Here is a 15,607-nt window from a genome sequence, read left to right on the forward strand (position 1 = left end):
TATATTTCTACAAAGAAGATAGTTTCCTCTGGCAACATCATATTTCCTCCATGCTGCTGCAGCTAATAGTTTCTGCTCATGGGCATACTTAGGAATTATCATGAAATATATTCATAGGTGTGTTTTCTCTCTGTGTACTGTACTTGCAAAAGTGGGTGTATATTCATCTTTAGGCACTTCACCCACTGTCAGGTTGCAGGATCCCACACCTCAACCTCAAGCCAAGGCTGCTCTATGACCGCTGAGTTAGTCAGTACGTTGTCCTCCATGAGAGGATGTGATAGTGGACTTTGTATTATTTGGGGAGGCGGAAACAGTGTAGTGTTTTTAAAGTATGTAAATTTAAATTAAGATGTCCAAATTAGTTTCCTGACGTGTCACTAGTCAGGCAACCTTGATTATGCTGCTTCTATGAGCCCTTCCTCCTTATGGGCACGTAATAATAGTTGCTATCTCACTTTATAACGTCATGAGTTAATACGTAAAAGAGTTAAATATTATTATTAAACCAAAGTGGAGGCTTTCTAGTTGTTATTTTAGAAATGTAACAGGCTTCATTCAAATACCGTTCTGCTGAAAAGTTTAATTTTTGAATAGAAGTAACTCGCTATGCACATGGTAGAAAATAACGTACAATATCTCTGGCAATGGACAGTGGTTTTGCCTCTCACAGGTGATACAGTTTCCAAGTCTGCTGACCATAGCCGTTTCCATTTTTATCCAAAGACCTGAAGGTACAGTTAACCCTCGAGCAATGCAGGGGTTAGGAGCACTCGCCCCCACCTGGTCGATCTAGTATAACTTCTGACTCCCAGAAAACCTAGCTACAGTTTGCCCTTTGCATCTGAAGATTCAACCAACTTTGGTTCCAAAACTATTTTTCGTCTGCCGGTGGGAATCTGTGGCGAAGATACTGTTTTCAATCTGCAGTTGAGACTCTACACCTGGGAAGCCGTGGCTGGGACTCCATGGGTGGGAACAGGCCATCGCTAATGCAAAAATGCTCTTTTCCATTTGCAGTGGGTTGAATCCCACTGCAAAAGGCCTGGATACAAAATGTTTTATTGAAAAAAATCCACGTGTACGTGGACCAGTGCAGTTCAAACCCGTGTTATTCAAGGGTCAACTATATATACACACATCTGTGAAGCCACGCATAGTCTCTCTCTCGAATGTACAGCCAGTGAAAGTTTACAAAGTTAACACACCTGTGTGGAAAGCGCTCCGATCCAGCGAGAGAAGGTAGCCATTCCGGGAAGCCTCCTGTCTCCCCTGCCCGGTGCAGCCCCTCCAAAGGTAAGTACTATTTCAGCTTCTTTTCTAAAATGAGTTTCGCCTGTTTTTAATCTTGACAGAAATGGAATCATTCAGGGGACAATCCCGTCGCTTGCCTTCTTTTGGGTCTTGTGTCTTTTGTTCAAGATTCACCCACGCTGTTATCTATAGCAGTGATTTCTTCTTCGTCTTTGATGAACATACCACAATTTGTTTACCCTCTGCTGTTGAATATTTGAGTTGTTTCCAGTTGAGGATTGTTCAAAATAAGCTGCTGAGAACATTCCTGTGACATGTGTTTCTGTACACATGCAGGGTTGGCAAACGCATGTTTACAGTCGTGAGTACGCAAAACACAGCTTATTCTTGTATTATTATTTATTAATTATTGTATTATTTTTCATACAAACTGTAAACATACTTTTGCCCCACCCTATATTTACACTTTTTAAAAAATTGATTTTTAGCTGGGAGCAGGACTCTGGGTTCTAACAAACATATTTATTTATTTGTAGGTGTGTTTTGTAAGCATGGGGAACATTTGTTTTTTAAGATACAAAGTACATTATAAATTTCTTATTCCTCTTCTCTCTTTGCCTTTTCACTCTCTTAATCATGTCTCCTGATGAACAGAATGTCCTAATTTTAATGAAGTCCAATTTTTCTGTCTTTTCCTTTATGGTTAATGATGTGTGCGACCTGTTGGAGAATTATTTGCCTATCTCAAAGTCATGTCATCTTCTTGCTTTATTTTTTACATTCTACAGTTGAGTCTCTCACCCATCTGGAAGGGATTTCTGTGTTATGTTATGACAAGGGAGTAAATGAATTTTTAAAGAAAGATTACAATGATTATATTAAAGGCCTGCCATTCTTGTAGTCATCACTATAAAACTCTATACATTTGTTCAGGAGAATTTATACATTTCAGAATTGAGAGATGGAAAATGTCTTTGTTCTTTAACCTAGACTTATGATGCTTTGATGAGATTATTTAAAAAATAAATGCTGAGATCCGTATTGATGCCGCGACCCACAGACTCTCTACTGTTTCCTGATGTATACTAAAGTGATGAATTTAAGCTTATTTTAAAACTTGCTGCAGACCTATTTTGTCATTTAAGTGTGACTGATCTGCAGTCACTAAGTACAATGATTTATGTTTAAGTTATCTTCTGCTACCAATGTTGCCCTCTCTGCATTTGAGAGAAAAATGCAATGTTTTCTGTATGTGCTCTGTGCCGTTCTTGATACTGTTTTCACTGCTTGAAGTCTCTTCCACTCAATCATTGCTGAGTGTCCATACTCTATAACTTCTCCACAAAGATTTTCACTGATCCAGCCAGCCATTTTCTCCATTTCATTTTCTTCTAAATCTCATTAGTTGTTTATTATTTGCATGATAGCTATTCATGTACTTGTTTTCTCTCTCCAACAATGCTAAAAGCTCTTTGAGAAAAGAAATCATGTTTATGTGACCTAATGTACTTTACAGTGTATGTTAGATGGAAAATTTGAAAATTTGGAATTTTGCAATATTCTGTACTTCTCAGAAAAGTACATGCATGTCCCTGGATGTATAAACCTGTGGGCAGAAACACTAGAATCCACAAAATAAACAAAGCCCTTCATGCTAGCGATGACTAGCACCTGGAGGTTGCATTTTGTTTAGTTTGGTTTCTGAGGGGAAGTATCTTATATTGAAACAAACACTTTTGTCATAAATGATCTCTGAAGCAGACTGGCCATCAGATCAATTTAAAAATGAATACCAGGCATGGCAAACCTGTTCTCCCCAGTATCTCCAGACCCACGACCAGCAACGGTTCTTCACTGGGAAAGTTTGAGGACCACTGCCCTAAGCCACTTACTGCCAGAATTCATGGATGTGAACTTTTTAAAAAAAATAATGCAATCCACTTCTAAACAACTCCTTCTTTTCAGTGTATCATTTCTAAACAGTCACAGGAAAATGATGTTTCCTAGAGTAAAAGAGAGGAGATAAATAGTTATTAAAAATTGTATTTCAGAATGATGCTCTTACTGGAGTGATATCCTGCTATGTATGTTTTACCTACCCCTGGTTTATATTTCTGTCAGTTTGTTTAGAGCAGTGGTTCTCAACCTTGGCTGCACATTAGAATCACCTGGGAATCTTTTTAAAATCCTGATTTCTGGGCCTCATCCTCCGGAAATTCTGTTTCTTTGTTACTAATGTTGTAGCCTCACCCCATAACAAAGAAACAGAATTTCCGGAGGATGAGGCCCAGAAATCAGGATTTTACAAAGATTCCCAGGTGATTCTAATGTGCAGCCAAGGTTGAGAACCACTGGTGTAGACTTTAAACTAGAGCATAATGGCCAACCTATGACACGCGTGTCAGAGGTGACACGCAAACTCATTTTTTTGGTTGATTTTTCTTTGTTAAATGGCATTTAAATATATAAAATAAATATCAAAAATATAAATCTTTGTTTTACGATGGTTGCAAATATCAAAAAATTTCTATATGTGACACGGCACCAGAGTTAAGTTAGGGTTTTTCAAAATGCTGACACGCCGAGCTCAAAAGGTTCGCCATCACTGGCATAGACGAAGGTCTGGCACGTGTGTTGTGTTAGCTCATCAGCATTTACAATCACAGCAGGGACCATAGCTGCAACATTGAAAAGACATATTCCTTGATACATACATCCCAGTTGGAACACGGAATTTAATTTCTTTAAGTCAGAATGTACCTACATCAGCAGTAAGTAATGCTAAAAGCTTTCAACATTAAAGAAATATCTCTGAAGTACATGGAAATGGGGCTGCAGCTTCATGTTTTGATGATGACTTTCTCTGATTCGCAGAAGAGCTGCACCTGTGTCCAGGTTGGAGGGTGCCCTTCAGGTGCATGGGGAAGGGCTGCTGCAAGGCCAGCGCCAGAAAAGGAAAAGTGTTAACTCTTTCATCAACAGAGTGAATGTCAGAGACACGCTTTCCATCCTCATATAGGGAGGAAGAAAACCTTCACCCTATCATCAGCTAACCCATGCAGAAATAGTTGGCAAACAAACCTGCAGCCCATCTTCAATAGCAATTTTAAAGAATTATACTTAACCAAAGTGAAACAATTAAATCCCTAGTGGTTTCCTACAAATACATACCCTCCACAATGAAACAATTATATATAAAATATAAAAATTAAAAATTATATACACATCAAAAGAGTACACGTATATGTGTGTGTGTGTGTGTGTGTGCGTGCGCAATATTTGAATATTAACACATTATTTCCCTAAATAGCAGGAGAGAGTAAGAACATTTTAATTAGATAAGTTATAGGGCAAAGCACTGAAAATTTGGAAGAAAATGTGCAGCTTTTCATTGGCTGTATCTTACCTCTAGCTATTCTCCTGAAAATAAGCCCAGGAATTAACAGAGATTTTAGAAGCACTTTGGTCCAAAACAAAAGGAAATAACTATAAAATAATGTTTTGAGTAAACAATGACTTTATAAATAACTAGAGGCCTGGTGCAAGAATTTGTGCTTGGGTGGAGTCTGGCCGGCCCACCCCAATTGATCAGGCCAGGTGGGGAGATGGGGGGAGGAGAGGGGCTGTGAGCTGTTGGCGGGCCGGCCCCGCCCCTGATTGGGGTGGGGAATGATGATCTCAAATCTTAATTCTTCCAAGAAATCCTAACAGTCCTTCCCTAGAAGTATTCTATCTATACCCTACAAAATCCATGGATCCTGAAACATTGAGGAAAAGCCAAGGTTAAGAGTGAGATGTGTTTTTAGGCTTGAGAAGACCTTGGTCTTAAATTAGAAGGGCTATTTACACTGGTGTCCAGATATTAGGATCTTTAAAATATAAGCTCATTTACATAAAAGAAATATCTACCAACCTAAACTCATAACAAGCCAAATTAAATTTAGCATGGTCTTGCTAGAATTTAGGTATACCATTTGACATTGTAGGTATAAAAATGTGACATTTTAAAGGAAGTGGCTTTTACAATTTTTTTATTTATTTTTAAAGGTTTTATTGATTTCAAAGAGAGGAAGGGAGGAGCGAGGGATAGAAACATCAATGATGAGAGGGAATCATTGATTAGCTGCTTCCTACACGCCCACTTCTTGGGATCCAGCCCACAACCCGGGCATGTGCCCTAACCGGGAATCAAACTGACCTCCTGTTTCATGGGTCGATGCTCAACCACTCCACACTGGCCATGTTCTCTCTCTCTTTTTTTAAGCATTCATTGAAAACCAAGAATATTATAACTGGTCTTAGATTGAATTATTTGCCCACAAATCTTTCTCTTTTATTGACTTTGGCCTTGGCCATGCGACTTGCTTTTCTCATTAGAATGTGAGTGGAAGTTAAGGCCTTTGTAGGCTTGGAAATTTTCTTCCATCCCTTGGATCTTCAACTTTTGGAGGCTTGGAAATTTTCACCTGCCTCTTGGAGCTTCTGCCTCTGTCATGAAGGAGGCTGTGGCTCCTTTAGCTTTGGTAGGACTGAACCAATCAGAGCCCAGGAGTCCAGCCTAGTCCCACTGAGGCCAGCCAAGGCCAGAGCCAACCTGTCCGATCCCTAAATACACAATTAAGAGTTAATGTGTGCTGCACAAAGCAGTCACAGCAAAAGATGGATAAATACTTTTACCTTTATTTTTTTTAAATATATTTTATTGATTTTTTACAGAGAGGAAGGGAGAGGGATAGAGAGTCAGAAACATCAATGAGGGAGAAACATCGATCAGATGCCTCCTGCACACCCCCTATAGGGGGTGTGCTCACAACCAAGGTACATGCCCTTGACTGGAATCAAACCCTGGACCCTTCAGTCCGCAGGCCAACGCTCTATCCACTGAGCCAAACCGGTCAAGGCAATACTTTTACCTTTATTGTATCAACATAACAACCCTTTGAAATACATGTTATTGAGGTTCAGAAAGATTAAGTGACCGGCACAGAATCTGATGATGCATCTTTTCCTCAAGGCTAAGGAGCCTACCATGACACCCCTCTCCCTGCCACCACTCCTGCTTAAACCCCACTGCTCCTTTTTTTTTCTTTTTTTTTTAATGTACAAGTAAATAATCTTTTGAAAATTGGAAGTAGAGAACAAGAGATAAGAAGTAGCAGATGGCCCTGGCTGGTTTGGCTCAGTGGATAGAGCGTTGGCCCGAGGACTGAGGGGTCCCAGGTTCGATTCTACCCAAGGGCACATGCCCTGGTTTTGGGCTCGATCCCCAGTGGGGAGCGTGCGGGAGGCAGCCGATCAATGATTCTCATCATTGGTGTTTCTATCTCTCTCTCTCCTTTCCCTTCAATAAAAATACATTTTTTAAAAAAAGTAGCAGATGAACAGAAAACATATGTGACAATCATTTTGTTTCAAAGTTTCTAAAACTCACTCATGGCTAAATACTTTTAACACATGAAAACTTTTTTTTTTTTTTTTTTTTTTTTTTTTTTTTAGTGAGCCTTGGCCAAATGCTGATTGATCTAGCATAACAAAATAAATATGAACAGCAATGGTGTGTACGTGCTCTAACCAACTAGAATAATAGGATGAAAGATCCTATCACGATACTCCACAATTACCTAGAATTAGAGATTGCTCCTCTTTTGAATAATTGCATCACATCTCTAAAGAATTTCTTGCTTTTAAAAAAATTGGTAGGTAAAGTTGTTCTAGCCAATCCTGGGATAATGATCTATTTTAAGAAATAATAATATTATATGTTTTAAAATATTATGGTTTTCTACATGATGGAAAAACAGCCTTGAAAGACTGGTTCCATCCTGAGCAGGATTCTTGAGTTTGGAAGGGTCTGATGGTGCAAAAAAGTATATTCACTTGACTGAAGACATGAACAACAGGAAGCGTATAGGCTGAAATCCAAGGGGAGACATATTTCTTGATATTGGAAACGGGAAAATGAAGTACAAAGGCTCTCTGCCCTGGACAGAATTATATAAGAGCACTTGTGTTCTGAAAGTAGGGTCAGGCTGTGCCAGGGAGGAAGAAGTAGGTGTGTATGTTTTGAGATGTGAAGAATGGCTCTATCCAGATGGCAGACAGGATGGCTGAAAGAGGAATCGGAGGAATTCAAGACAAGTATTGCCAAGGCAGCAGTCTATCCAAGTTTATTCAAGATTTAATACTTTAAATTTGAGGTGAAACTGTAACTTTAATTATACATTTGGAATATTTGAAAATTAAGATGGCCTGTAGTTATAAAAAGAACATCTGGAAAAGAATATGTAAGGAAAACCATTACTTCTGCAAATCCCAGAAGACGGATTCAATTTCTGTTTGAAATTTATAGCTTATCTGTTAGTAACAATTCGGCTCACAGACCATCTATGAACAAGATGAAGCTCCCAAATGTTGAATAAATTGCCCTTATCTTTTTTTTTTCATATATTTTTATTGATTTCAGGGTGGAAGGAAGAGGGAGAGAGAGATAGAAACAACAGTGATGACATAGAACCATTGCTTGGCTGCCTCCTGCATGCCCCCTACTGGGGATCGAGCCTGCAACCTGGGCATATGCCTTTGGTCAGAATCAACCCAGGACCCTTCAGTCCACAGGCCGACGCTCTATCCACTGAGCCAAACTGGCCAGGGCAAATTGCCCTTATCAGGCCACATTTCCAGTTCTATTTTTGGCCCCTCACACTTTGTTTAAAGTCTGCCCTTGGCTTGCTTTGTTAAACCAAGGGGTAGGACTAGAATTAAAGGAATGCAAACATGAAGAGAAAAGGATTCCAAGTTATACAATGTCCTCTTTCTTTCAGCATTTCCCCTCTTACTGTTCTATCTGCTATTTCTTTTTTACCCTTGTAACATTGCATTTTACTTTTAATATTAACATGTTTAGATCTTAAACATGCATTTGATTAAGAAACTTTTTGGGGGAGTTATTTTTTTAGACATTTAATTTAGTAAAATACACTTTGCTATTGATCTTCAGTTTGTGGCATAAGCCTGGCGTCACTTTACTACGGGGGCTGTCTAAGGGAGAATATAATCTTACACAGAGGTGGCTCTGTCTTGGCATTTCATGAATACTCCATAATTACGACTTAATGATTCATGAGTCTACATGACTTTGGTTGCTTTCCTTTAGTAATCAACCCTATGAAAACACCTACAGAGAGCAAGAATCAGCACATAGGGACATTCTCTATACTCAGTTTCATTTTCTATAGCCAAGGTGTTGCTCTTCTACAGAGAATAGCTTACAAATAAACCCAACCAGGGAACTTTGTATGTATTCTGTCTAAAAGTTGAATGCTTAGGACTCTAGTCAAGGCAACCTGCCACCTGATTGAGCTTCTAGTGAAATTATGCCATTACTTTGAATGAAATCTGAGTATTGGTCCTTGAGGCTGCATCAGATGAGGTTCTGGGCAAGCCTCGACAGAGTGATGGCCTTTGACTACCATCAGCACCAGACACTTCACCTGCCACAGGTGCTCATAGTATACGGGGAGGGAGAAAAACACCAACGGGGAAAGGTTTTTGGTGAAGTTAATTGGTCGACTGTCTGTTTGTAAAATGATGGGTTCACTCCAGTCCTCTATCTAGCAATGTTTTCAGATATATTTTGTTTTTATTGAACCTTATTAGTGTGTGTGTGTGTGTGTGTGTGTGTGTGTGTGAAAGTTTCATAAATGAATAAGGATTTCAGTTCCTTCCATATAGTAAAGTTGTATTCTTTCTAACTTCGGAGCACAAACCAGAATAAAGTTCATCTACACAGCCACCAATTCTCCCAAGGACAAATCTTGATAAACAGAATGATTCAAGCAGTAGCTTCATAAGATTTTAGAATTTTTGGATTTTGGAAAATGTAGGAAACAATTGTACTCATGACCAAAGAAGGGAACTTGAAGGCACCCTTCTCTCCTACTCAAGACACTTACAAAACTATGAGGTATTAGGAAGAGCAATGCCTACTCCCACAAGTGGGAACACCAAGGCTGACAAAACGTGGTGGAATGTGTTTTCATAAGGAACACTGACAGCAGATTTTCTATGATGCCGTCTCTCCGCGTTCATCTTTTGTCCAGGGATCACATCTGTCAATGAACACACCACGTTCAGTATGTGGACACTCAGCAGGGCTCTTGGGTCTTTTTAAAGGATGTTAAGACCCACTACAATGGTCAGCAAGAAGGCAGCAGTGAGTTGACAGGGGGCCATTTTTTGTAGATAGCACCCCACCATGATGTCTGCATAATAGAAGTATGCTTGCTAAAGATCTTGAAATGTAACCTGAAGGAGAAATAGTTAGTGCTGTGCATGTGCTTGGCCACAGAGCTTCTTGTTAGTTATATTCTATTAGCAAAGTTTTCTCTACCTATCATTAAAAAGGCTTGCTAGTATAGGAACTGATCATTTGACCACTGGGTCAGAACATAATAAGCTCACACATTGGGAAATATGGTATATAACAGGTGTGGCATTATATAGAAAGAAATGGGACTAGATCATTCAATAAATCTTGCTGTGAAAAAATTGCTTTCATCATGGAAGAATGAATTTGTATACCTATTTCACACCACAAACAAAGACAATACCAGTTGTATTAAAGGCATTTATCAGAGGGAACTTGAAATTTGCAGAATACATAAAGGTGGAATATCTTCTTTTTAAAAAATATATTTATATTGATTTCAGAGAGGAAGGGAGAGGGAGAGGGAGAGCCAGAAACATCAATGATGAGAGAGAATCATTGATTGGCTGCCTCCTGCACACCCCCCACTTGGGATCAAGCCTGCAACCGGGGCATGTGCCCTTTACCGGAATCGAACCCGGAATCCTTGAGTCCACAGGCTGACACTCTATCCACTGAGCCAAACTAGCTAGGGCAGAATATCTTTTTAATACCAGTTTTAAGGAAAGAATTTATCCAACAAGGTAGAAAAACTAAAATATCCAAAAGAAAACTTGATATACTTAGTTATGATAAAAAATAATAGCTTTGGTATGGTAAAAGAACCATTTAAAAAATTAAAAGACAAATCAGAGATTAAAAGATTAAAAGAAGGTATTTGTAACTTTTTAAGTTACAGATTTCTATTCAGAATAAGCAAAGAACCTCAAAAACTATTAAGAAACACACACATACACACACACACACAAAAACACATGGAAAATGATCAAAGAACAGAAGAAGAAAATTGAGTGCTTAATAAACTTATGGAATGCATTACCTCATTAGTAATGAGGAATATGCAAATTAAAATGATAAATACTGTTTAAAATTCATCATATTGGCTATATTAACATTTGAGTAGGGTGCAGAAAAAGAGAGACTTTTACACTAACATTATTGGGACTTACTATATGCCAGAAACTCTGCTAAGTACACAGCATTACTGATACAAATTTAAATATGGGTAAATAAGTTATACAGCATGCACAGAAATATTCACCAGCTTAGAGTAGAGGTTGCCTTGAATAAGGATGACAGAGGAATGTAATTAGATAATACAATTCCAAAGAAGTTTTGTCTACATCTGTCACCTTTTAAATTGAGAGAGAGATCTGACCCAAGATGGTAATTGTTAGATTATGTGTACATTCTGCCGCCTCCTCACCTCTGTTGTTAGCAATCCCATCCCAGAACTCATGCTCTTAGTATCTCCATAAATGCTTATAGCAAGTTAAGATAATTATTTACACTTAACAATGAAACAGAAACTGGCAGATGTTAAGTGATTCGCTCAAAGATAGCAATCGAGGGAATCAGAATTGGAACCCAGGTCTGATATGCCCCAAGAAACTTCTGACAAGCCCTTCACCAGCCATGACTAACACGGAGTCAGGGGACACCCTGGTGGGCAGCCTCTGGGGCACAGAGGAAGGCTGTGGCAGGGAGTCCAGAGAGGAGACAGGCCATTTATGAGCAGCATGAACTTGGAAAAGTCACACGAGCTCTCTGAGCTCTCTCGGAGCCTTAGCTCACTCATCATCTCTAAAAGAACTCCAATCACAGCTGCTGCAAAGGTTTGATAATGTACCTTATCAATGCAAAGAAAAAGAACACATTTCTCCTCATTCGGTATTAGTGATCCCTGTTATGCCCAGATTTCAAGATTCCCAAGAAGCCACCAGGGAGCCATCCAATCTGATGCAAAAGCAAAGAGTCTTTTATTTTAAGCCCGGGCTTAGCTCCTCTACCTTCCTTACTGACGCAGCAGCAGGTGGCAAAGAGAAAGCAGTCTGCTCGAACCAGGGGTTTCATAGAGGGTTGGAGTAGGGGCGGGAGAGGGGGCTGTGCCCCCCGCCGATTGGCCAGGTGCGAGCTGGTGACCCATTACACAGGATGTGGTCATATCTATGGCGCGCACTTCCCTTGATTGTCATTGGTTAGTTTAAAATCCCGGGCGTGGCCAGCAGAGGCCTGGGCTTCTGGGAAGAAGGCCGCACGTGGCCCCAACATGGAGGATACAGGCAAGATGGAGGGCATAGTCCTCGCCCTTTCAATCCCCAAATTCCCATCGCCTAGCTCAGTACTTGAACACAGTGCGCATTCAATAAATATGTGTTGGTGGTGATGTTGACCTAGCATACAGGAACCTAGAAGTAAGCAGAACTGGCAGCTCTCTGTATCCAAGTCCCATAAGAATACATCACCCTACAGAGGAGTCAAGGATCCCCGGCTGACATTTGTGGGTTTGGTAAAAGTCATTTTAATGGAAAGAATGTAAAAACACGTGGCTAAGAGGTCTCGCTGGGGCACTATTAGGGTCCCAGGGAGGGAGGAAAAAACGGGATGGGAAAATATTGCATCATACACTCGTTTCCTTGCCTGGTCACTATTGGAGAGAATGCAGGAACCTTGGGAAGTGTGTGAAGTTGCAGACAGGAGAAAACTGCCAGGTGTGATAAGGTGCACGGTACACAGTGCCCAAGTCCTGGCAGGACGCAGCCGGTCACCAGGTATGGTCAGGAGTCCACTCAGACTCAGCTTTTGTTGAAAAAATCTCTCAGCTTAGACAAGCCTCAGGACCTTCTTTGAGAACAATGAAACAAAAGTAATTCAATGGTGAATATTGATTAAAAATGTGAAAATAAATTAGGAATCACCACAAAATGCAAGTTTAAAAGAGCTAACAAACACCACTAATATAGCTGGAAAAGTAACGATGCATTTTACATGTCAACCGGGCAACACTTCTCTAATACTTCATCTTCTAGTGTTTGGATGAATAGTCTTTGATTGCCTCATCCTAAGACAACAGAATTTTGTCTTTTCCTAAAGAGATCAAGATCAACGGAAGGACTTGTATGCATACATATAAACATAACCAATGGGTACAAGACACTGGGGGCTAGGGGAGGCCGGGGGAATGTCAAGGGGGAAAAAAAAGAGACATATGTAATACTCTTTGTAATACTTTAAGCAATAAAACAAAATTTAAAAAAATACTAACAAAAATAATTAAAAAAAGATCATAGAGAGAGAGTTAGTCTTCCCACCAGCATAGTTTGATAAAGGAAGACATTTCCAAGGCAGACAGCCAGCAATCACTTACCTATACCTAGGAGAGATTGTGAACTACATAAACATCCCAATATAAACATCCCATCTATTCAAAACTAGATAACTGCTCAATTCAACTATTTACTTAACAACCCTGGGGCTGCATCAACATCTCCCTGCAAAAGGCAAAGCGTGAAGGAGAAGAGCTCTTAACTACTTGTCATCACAATACAATACTTTGCAAATTGCACACAAAAAACCGCTAGTGCCTGAAGGGCCATGCAGGGGGAGGGAGCCTAGAGCTTGATCTTCTCCAGCCCCAGGCTCAGTCTGCCTGGGTTCAGTTTGTTCCCACCCTGGGAGCTATGCCAAGGGAGTGCGCAGTGAGGAAGTTGGTGATAAAAGGTGGGGAAGGGAGGAGAGTTGTCAAGCCTCCCTGAAAACTGGCCAGCATTTCAAGTCTCCTCTCCAGTGGAAATTGGAGAAAAGAACATGAGCTGCCTGCCAAAGCGCATGCTCTTCCACTGCGAAAGAAATTAGCATCCAAATGCCATTTCATTGATGTTTAAAGGAACTGAGCCTGACAGAAATGGCTTTTATTACCTCTGGAGAGAATTCTGTTCCTCCCCGCTAATGATTAGGCCGGGGGACGCTTCCCCGTCTGAGGCTAGAGCGGTCTGACAGGCGCTGTTCGCATCAACACGTCTTTCCTTTCCGTGTGCTCCATGGAACCCTGGCGGTCGGAAGCATGACTCCCCGCCTAGGTCAGCATGGAGAATGACAGAACATACCTGCCGTTAAAACCAGAGGGTATAGTTGGCATCGAGGAAAAGAAGGCTCCATGTGACATCAGCCCTCTCTTTCCCTCCCATGGAGGCCAGGAGCAAAAGGCAACGGGAGGGTCAAATGGGGACAGCCTCACAAGGCAACTAAAGAAAAACACACACACACACACACAACAACTCTGCAAACCAAACCACAGCCATGCTCGCACTAACCTGGCCTGGGGAGCCCTCATTCCAGTAACACCCTTGGATCGTGTCCACGCTGCCCAAGGCTCTCTCCTAGGCTGAAGGAGCGGAGGAGTGCCTCTTTGCCCACAAGAAACACTGAGGACAGATTCAGAAACATGGCAACACTCTTGGGTCTCAGGGGCAGAGGAAGCAGGGAACAGCTCTGAAGGGCAGGTTCATTCTTCCTGCTTCACGGGCCTCAGGGATGATAGTTTGTCTATGAGACAGTCTCCAATACTGACCTTCCCTCCCCGTAGCCTGTCTGCATCTGTGCAGGGCCAGCTCAGCCAAGGGTTGGTGAGCCTGGGGGGGGTGGGGGGTGGGGGGGGGGTGGGGGGGTGAGAAGGATGCAGAAAAGACAGACAAAGAGAATAAGCTGGGTCTAGGTGGATCTTCCTGTGCCCGGCTGAGGCCACAGAGAGATATCCCGGGGCAAGCTGAGCCTCTATTTTATAGCCAGAGGTAAACAAGGTAGTGGTCACCATAGTTACAATGTTCTTGTGAGTTTCACTTGTTTTGGCAGCACTTGCTTCATCTCCCTCAGCCCATTAGCTTCCCAGATAAGCTCTAGGGAGCATCATGAGGTCAAGCCTAATTATGCTAAGATGGCTGTGCCCTCTAAGCTGGGACTTGTTTGTGGCTTTGCCAACAGGTCAGTCCGAGGCTTAACCCTATAGCCGCTCCCTACACCCATCTGTATGTAAATAAAACAGGTGCTTTGCAAGTTCTCCGGTATATTCATGATTCTATGTTTCATATACTTCCTAGAATTCTAATACTTCATACAGTCAGGTAATTCATTACTTTAAGAACAAATGCAGAGGAAATTAATCCCCAAAGCATCTTATCTAGTCATAAGACACGCCTGGCTAAAACAAACATTTTCCTCATCATTTTAAGTTGAAAAATACCCATGGACACATTTTTCAACAAGGTCTTCTGAGACAATATGTTGAATGTTGTAATTGGCAATGGAAAGTGACAAGAAGTAAGGAATATTTATACCTGATATTATCCCTTTCTTGCAATCTTTAAGTGACTAGTTCAAAATAATTTTATATTCACTATTAATCCATTTCCACCGGTTATATTTATTAAGGTATCATAAAAACAAGAAGTAAATGGAAAACATCACTTAGTCTGATAGTGGTTATGTGGTACAAATGGAATCAGCACAATGAAAAAAAGAAATGAGTAGCAATTAAAGTACCTTTGACATTCTCTCTTTTTTATGGTTTCATTCTAATCGTTAAAACTGTATCAATAGTTCACTCAATTTCTTCAGGAAAGGGGGGCAATTAAAAAGTGATTTGTTCCTCAAAATGCATTGCAGTTTCTTAATACAGTTTAGAAACTTTAATTTTTCTTACCTTTTATTTAAAAACGATAAATTTTAAAGTGCCAAAACACGTTCACATAAAACAGTGGCTAGTATTCAATGGTTTTATATTTATACAAAGTAGAGGAAGGCAGACTGATCAAGTGTTTAGAGACTAGATAGATTGCTCCCTCTTCTGGTAAATCAATATATTTCAAACAAAATATTGGATGTGTGGCATTTGGTTTAGAGTAGTTTGAGTCACTCAAAGAAACGAATATTATGATAAACTATTTAAAATAGATTACAATTAATTAGACGAGCCCCTAAACTGAGCCTTTTGAGGGTGCTTTAAAATAGGATCTCTTAGAGTGACAGGTAGGTTTTTTGCTTTGTTTTCTGCCTTTGGTAAGCAAGGACAATTTTTCACCCTGAGAACACATGAAGTATTCCCTGACCACTACTCTTGCACATAATGTTGATTCAGAATAAATCCGAGAT

The sequence above is a fragment of the Myotis yumanensis genome, unplaced genomic scaffold (genome assembly GCF_028538775.1).
Source record: "Myotis yumanensis isolate MYYU_CA2020_CCGP unplaced genomic scaffold, mMyoYum1.0.hap1 SCAF_15, whole genome shotgun sequence".
Lineage (NCBI taxonomy): Eukaryota > Metazoa > Chordata > Mammalia > Chiroptera > Vespertilionidae > Myotis > Myotis yumanensis.